The following is a 7,993-nucleotide window of genomic DNA, read 5'->3' as shown; positions in this document are numbered from 1 at the left end:
CAGTGGCCGCTCCCGGCCACTGCAGCCTAGACCTGATGGGCTCCAGCGATCTTCTGCCTCAGCCTTCCGAGTAGCCGGAACTACAGGCATGCGCTACCATGCCCGGCTGATTTTTTGATTTATTGTAGAGATGAGGTCTTGCTGCCCAGACGGGTCTCGAACCCGCGGGCTCAGGCAATCCACTCACCTCGGCCTCCCAAAGGTGCGGGATTACAGGCTGAGCCACCGAGCCCGGCTCTGAATGCAACTCTTTAAGGTTTCTGTATTTTAGATCATATTAGACCCACCCACCACTTAAGTAGGCTTCTAATTATTTCAAATCTATCAAAAATAGTTTTCAGTTCTACTGTGATCACTTTTTCCATACAGTAAAGGTAGCAGAATTACTACTTACAACTTAAAGAAAAGAAATGCGAATTTAATTCATTTACAAAGCTTCCAACATAGCCTTGTACCTGTTATTTTTATATGGTCCATTTCTTAGAAAAAAATTAAGGTTTCGCTGGATGCAGTAGCTCACGTCTATAATCCCAGCACCCTGGGAGGTGGAGATGAGAGGACTGCCTGAGTTCAGAGGTTTGAGATCTGCCTGGGCAACTAGTGAGACCTCATCTCTATAATAAATCAAAAAATAAGTTGGGCGTGGTGGTGCACACCTGTAGTTTCAGCTACTTCAAGGCTGAGGTGGAAGGATCACCTGAGCCCAGCAGGTTGAGACTGTGGTGGCCATGAGCATGCCACTGCACTCCAGCCTGGACAACAGAGACTCTAACTCACAAAAAAAAAATAAATAAAATTAAGATTTGGATCTCAATAATTATGCAACATTTAAGACAGCTTTATAAGTCAATCATTTGATATTTCCTATTAAAATCTAGAACTATTTTTTAGAGATATTCTCATTTCTCATTAATTTTTGCTTCAAATTTATCGTAAATGTAACTTTTAAAACAGTTTTATAATCTTTTATGGGGATTTGGCTCATTATTTCTTCTCTCATTTAATTTTTATTTTCATTCAGACTTAAAATACTATTTCTATTATTTTTATTTTTATTTTTTTGAGTTAGAGTCACTCTGTCGTCCAGACTGGAGTGCAGTGGTCGCTCCCGGCCACCGCAGCCTTGACCTGCTGGGCTCCGGCGATCCTTCCGCCTCAGCCTTCCAAGTAGCCGGAATTACAGGCGCGCGCTACCACGCCCGGCTGATTTTTTGATTTATTGTAGAGATGAGGTCTCGCTGCCCAAGCGAGTCTCGAACCCGTGGGCTCAGGCAATCCACTCACCTCAGCCTCCCAAAGGCGTGGGATTACAGGCTGAGCCACCGAGCCCCACTAAAATACTATTTTTATTTTGACCCATTCTCTGAATAAATTCGAAGTGCCTGTAATATGCAATTTCTATGTGGCAATGGACAGTCTGCACTAATCCATTGGTGCAGGGAATTTAAAAGTTGTCTCCTCTTCCTCAGATAAATTCATGGTCATCTGCCAGAAAAGTATCATAATTTTACCTATTCACAATTTGAATGCCCCCTCCTACTCTATATAGTGGTTCTGCTTTACTTTAAATGTGAGGTTTAATCAGAGACTCAACAACTAAAATGAGCCATGGAAGAAAAAGAAACCAACTCACACACTGACTTTCAAATCCAGAGTCATTCATGGCCCCTGCCCTCAGAGTCACTCAAGTGTCCCTCATGATCCCTGACCACAGAGAATTGTGTAGCCTAAGTGACTTAACAAGTGCACATTGCAGGAAACATCAGTGCTCTGCATAACAGAATCAGCAGTACTGACAGCAGTGAAACCAGGTGTTAGAGCTGTCAGGGAACACTGGAGGCAGACTCCAATGAACTGGATTCTGGAGATGAAAATGAGGAGGAAACTGGGAGACCGAAACTGTGAGATCAAACCCGGATCCTCAAACACCAAGCTACTTTCTCTTGTGCCTTATCTTGTTCATTCTTACCATTACAGGCTGAGCCACTGTGCCTGGACAGAAAACTTTTAAAAATTTTGTTTTAAAAAGCTCCAGGAGTAAGTGTAAAAAAAAATTTAAAAATAAAAATAAATTTTAAAAAAGAAAGAGAAGAAAATGGGGTAATGTAGTTTCATTATGAGGACAGGATTCATTATGAGGACCTAGATTTAAATACTGGTTCTGTTACTTACTAATTGTGTGAATAATTTATTAGCTTTTCTGGGCCTCAATTTTCCCATCTATTAAAGATGTATAGCCGGGCTCGGTGGCTCAGCCTGTAATCCCAGCACTTTGGGAGGTTGAGGCTGAGTGGACTGCCTGAGTCTGCGGGTTCGAGACCCGCCTGGGCAACTTGGCGAGACCTCATCTCTACAATAAATCAAAAATTAGCCGGGCGTGGTAGTGCGCGCCTGTAGTTCCAGGTACTTGGAAGGCTGACACGGAAGTATTTCCGGAGCCCAGCAGGTCGAGGCTGCAGTGGCCGGGAGTGGCCGCTGCACTCCAGGCTGGGTGACAGAGACTCCAACTCAAAAACAAAAAACAAAACAAAAAAAAGATTATAACAAGACTGTGTAGAAATGACATGAGGTCATGTGTACAGAAAGCACTTTGTAATAAGTTATTTCTAAAGTTATCAAATTTTCATAGACCAACTATTCAGATTTAAGAACATTAGTAGTATATAAAAGTTTATGAGTATTTAAGAAAATAAATTTGAATTTTAAGACGAATGAATTATTTTCTTTCATTGGAGGGAAAGAGGAAAAGAAAGGGGGGGAGAAAGAAGGGTTGATTTTAAGGGACAGAGGGAGACAGTCATGTACTATTTTAACTATAATTTCACGCAAATCTGATAGACTCAAACTGTCTTTTGAAGTTCCTTGCCCAAGATCCTTGAATTATTTGAAGTCAATTGACATCTGATTATGCAAAGAATTAAAGTATTGTTCAATTAACTGAAGTTAACTAATTTATTCTTTTGTAAAGTCTATTGCTTCTTTGAGGGGGGGAACCATACAGTTTATTTGGAACTTTATTCAGCAGTTTATTTATTTCTCTGCTTATCTGGAAACCTGTAAAAGAGGTTTTAGGAAGCTTTCATACATTTATATCATAAACAAGTCTTCCACATGAAACTGGTATAGGTAGGTCATCTTTGAGGTACCTTTTAAAATTGAGTCTCATAGTCCTTAAATAATGCAAGTCCTTAAATAATGCAAGTATCGCTACAATCAAATCTTAGTGATATTTGAAGCACTTCTTCATTGAATCAGCATAATCAAAGCCTAAAAAGATACTGATTTTTTTTTTTTTTTGAGTTGGAGTCTCACTCTGTCACCGAGGCTGGAGTGCAGAGGCATGCTCACAGCCACCCCAGAGTCGATCCGCTGGGCTCTGCGATCTTTCCACCTCAGCCTTCCAAGTAGCCGGAACTAAAGGCACACACTACCGCACGTGGCTAATTTTTTATTTATTGTAGAGATGAGGTCTTGCCAAGTTGCCTGGGCTGGTCTCAAACAAACCCGCAGAATCAGGCAACCCACTCACCTCGGTCTCCCAAAGTGCTGGGATTATAGGCTGAGACACCAAGCTGGGCCACTGATTTGTTTTCAAAATGAGAGACACAACACATCTACAGCAAAGCAGACTAGCTGTTGAGAGTGGGGCCTGAGGGGCAACAGGTGGGATTTGAGCCTTAATTTCTTCACCAGTTGATCAGTAAATAGAAGGTAGTATCAGTACCTGCCTCCCAGGACTGTAGGGAGAGGGCCTGAGTGAGAAAGAAAATTTATGGCAGTGTCTGGTCCACGCTAAGGACTAGCTACTGCTATATACATAATTATAAATAAAACAAAAGGAGTGCTGATTTCAATAGCTGCTGATATAAAACAATTTACAGGCTTGACTGAAAAAATTAGCTCCTTCATTAAAAATTATTGAATATAGCCGGGCTTGGTGGCTCAGCCTGTAATCCCGTGCCTTTGGGAGGCTGAGGTGAGTGGATTGCCTGAGCCCGCGGGTTCGAGACCCGCCTGGGCAGGCGAGACCTCATCTCTACAATAAATCAAAAAATTAGCCGGGCGTGGTAGCGTGTGCCTGTAATTCTGGCTACTAGGAAGGCTGAGGCGGAAGGATCGCCGGAGCCCGCGAGTCGAGGCTGCGGTGGCCAGGAGCGGCCACTGCACTCCAGTCTGGGCGACAGAGTGAGACTCCAACTCAAAAAAAAAAAAAAATTATTGAATAAAGCACCTGCAGTCTTTCTCTGAACTCAAAATTTTTCAATTTCAGCTTTAATGAATGGCAATGTTTAAAGGAAGAATAAATAATTTCTGAGTATCTGGCTCAGCCTTGACTCAGGGCTGTGGTCCATAGCTCCTTCTCCTGCCCCACTGATACTTATCCTGGGTTACTGCACCATCCCTAGGGGCTCCCCTGCACCCACATCTTGGTGAGTAATCCTTTGTATATAAACTCTCCTCTAATTATTCTAATCTAAGTGGACCATCTGTTTCCTGTTGGGACTATGAATTATACAATCACTTTACACTATCACTAGCAGCCCAGGAGAGTTTCCATATCATGCCAGGTTTTGCGCTTTGAGTAGTATCTTTGTTTTCCTTTGGCAATTTGACAGGCAAAAAAAAAAAAAAAAAAAGGCAAATGTTATCTCTTTGTGCTATTGTTTTTGCATTTCTTTGACTATTGGTGAGGCTGACCATTTTTCATGTGTATTTGCATGTTTCTTCCCTTTTCTGAGAATCATTCACATCCTTTACCCACTTCTCTACTGAGATCTTAGTATTTTTTCTTACAAATTTGAATGATCACTTCATATATACTCATTGTTTGGGTGAACGGAACACCCACTTGACTTAGCATAATAAGCAAAAACGGAAATTCACTGAGGATATATGGGTGTCTCTCACAGAGTCTAAATAGGAGAATTCGATTAAGCCTCAAGAATGGACTAGAAGAGGCAGAGGTGAGAGGATTGATTGAGTTCAGGGGTTTGAGACCAGCCTGGGAAACTGAGTGAGACCTCATCTCTACAGTTAAAAAAAAAATCCAAAAATTGGCTGGGTGTGGTGGCTCACACCCATAATCCCAGCACTTTGGGAGGCAGAGGCGAGAGGATTGCCTGAGCTCAGGGGTTTGAGACCAGCCTAAGCAACATGGCGCTACCCTGTATCTACAATAAATCAAAAAATTAGCCAGGCATGCGCAACCATGGTTTCAGCTCATTGGAGGGCTAGGGTGGAAGGATCACCTGAGCCCAGTAGGTCAAGACTGCAGTGGTCACGAGCATACCACTATGCTCCAGCCTGGGGACAGAGTAAGACTTCAACTCACACACACACAAGAAATAATAATTAGCTGGGCATAATGACGTGTGCCTGTGATTCCAACTACTTGGAAGGCTGAGGTGGAAGGATAGCCTGAGCCCAGCAGGTCAAGACTGTGGTAGGCATGGACGTGCTACTGCACTCCAGTCAGGGTGACAGAGCAAGACTCCAACTCAAAAAAAAAAAGAATGAACTAGAATCAGGGACTGGAGTGTTACATGGAGCCTGGGGTGTTCTCTTGATCCATTCTTTACTCTCCTTCTCTCTGCATGTCAGTGTCATTCTGCTTATCACTGTCACTACAAAATGACTGTCGCTGCTTCCTGGTCCACATGGGAGACAATGGTCACCACCAAACAGCTCCAAGCACAACTTCACTATTCAAGACAGCAGGCAGTGAAGTTGAGGATCCTAGACCCAATCCTGATTTCTTGGGTCAGGTGGCCTGTTGAACAAAGGCCAAGTTGGGCTGCGATGGCCTATTCTACTGAGCCCTGGAGATAAGAGCAGAATAGTTTCCAGAAGAGCACAGACCATAAAGCTGCTCCGAAGTTTCAAAACAAGAACGTTATTATGCTAAAATATATCAGTAATTTTCATGGTCACTGTTGTACCTATGAAAGACCTTTTTCTAGTGTCCAATAGTTTTAAGTAAATGGGATAATTACAAATATTAAGATATTTCATCCTACTTCAGTGCAAAAAGTACACCCAGGTAGCATAATTTCTCTCCAAGAGAGATTAGGCTTTTATATCAGTTTTCACATAATTGCAGGCATAACAACAGCTGTTGATTATTAATGCTTAGTCACTGGCACAAATTCAGAATCTACTAATTAAATGGCAGCACAATCCCACTAAACTGAATACCCTAATTAAATGAATCTACCTGGATTCACTATAAAGTGAATTTCATATGCAAAGAAGGACTATAACACATCAGTAGAGCAACCAAGTTCAAGCTCAAATGAACAACAGTTAGGAGTAGCACACATGTGTTGCTTTCAGGCAAAACCTCACAACAAACATTCTAAATGCCAGCCTTTTACAGAAAGATTAATAATATCACATAAATAAGAGGCTAAAATAACATCACTTCCACCAAACAGTCATTACACTAGAAACAATTCAAAGCTTTTTCTTGGTGGGGAAGGCAGATGGCAAGGAGTGGGTAGAACAAAGAAGAGCAGTATACGATCTTTAACAAGGCATCTGAGTTTATCAGTCTCCAAACTGCAGTGGTTTCTGACTCTGACGAATATCAAAGCCTGGAACCTAAGGTACTTCAGCAAACATTTTGAGAACACCAGAGATGAAAGGAAGTTTAGAGATCAAGACCACCCCACTTTCCCTTCTAACCTGGACTGTCCCAGGTCCCAACTACCCCTATTCAAGCCAACTTCTTGGCTTCTCAATAATTTACCCATCTTCCTATCTTCACAGTATAATTCCTCAGGTACTTACACATTTCATACTTTCTTTGAATCTGTTTTTTTATTTTTTTTGAGTCAGAGTCTCACTCTGTCGCCCAGGCTGGAGTGCAGTGGCATGGTCACAGCTACTGCAGCCTCGACCTGAGGAGCTCAGATGATCCTTCTGTTTCAGTCTTCCAAGTAGCTGGAACTACAGGCATGTGCCACCACGCCCAGCTAATTTTTAAAAATTTATTATAGAGACGAGGTCTCGCCACGTTGCCCAGGCTGGTCTTGAACCTGTGGGCTTAGGCAATCGTCTCACCTCCACCTCCCAAGGTACTGGGATTATAGGCATGAGCCACTATGCCTGGCTGAATCTCTCTGTCTTATCCATCTTTGGGTTGGATTCTCTGTTCTTGGAATAGCCGTGTTGTGTCCCTGATTTCTGTTCTAGGCTGTAGCACTGTTTTTTATTTTATATTTTATTCTTTTCTAATTTTATTTTTTGAGTTGGAGTCTCACTCTGCTGCCCAAGCCAGAGTACAGTAGCATGATCAAAATGATCACATCTCATGACAGCCTCGACCACCTGGGCTCAGGTGATCCTTCCACTTCAGCATCCCAAGAAGCTGGGACTACAGGGGTACGCCACCACGACCAGCTAATGCTTTGATTTTTTTGTAGAGACAAGGTTTTGCTATGTTGCCCAGGCTAGTCTGGAACTCCTGGCCCCAAGCAATCTGCCTGTCTCATCCTTCCAAAGTGCTGGGATTACAGGTGTGAGCTGTTACACCTGGCCTGTAGCACTGTATTTAAAAGTAGGCCCTGCTGGGCGCCGTGGCTCAAGCCTGTAATCCCAGCACTTTGGGAAGCTGAGGTGAGAGGATTGCCTGAATCCACGGGTTTGAGAACAGCCTGGGCAACTTGGCAAGACCGCATCTCTACAATAAATCCCCAAATTGGCCAGGCATGGTAGTGCATGCCTGTAACTCTGGTTACTTGGAAGGCTGAGGCGGAAGGATCGCCTGAGCCCAGCAGGCTGACATTGGTGTGCCACTGCACTCCAGCCTGGGCGACAGAGTGAGACTTGAACTCAAAAAAAAAAGAGCAGCTTCACCAGTGCCAGAATCACAGTCTGGCTGTCTTTCAATCCTCCTTTGCCTGACCAGCGTGGCCATGCTCATAAGTGCAGCTGCCACTTTCAAGTACTGCACACGTGTGGTTTCATTCTTCCTATGATGGTTATTAATGTA

This window comes from Carlito syrichta, unplaced genomic scaffold (assembly GCF_000164805.1).
Source record: "Carlito syrichta isolate Samal-C Ts95f unplaced genomic scaffold, Tarsius_syrichta-2.0.1 Scaffold317361, whole genome shotgun sequence".
Lineage (NCBI taxonomy): Eukaryota > Metazoa > Chordata > Mammalia > Primates > Tarsiidae > Carlito > Carlito syrichta.
This window is presented reverse-complemented; position numbering follows the sequence as displayed.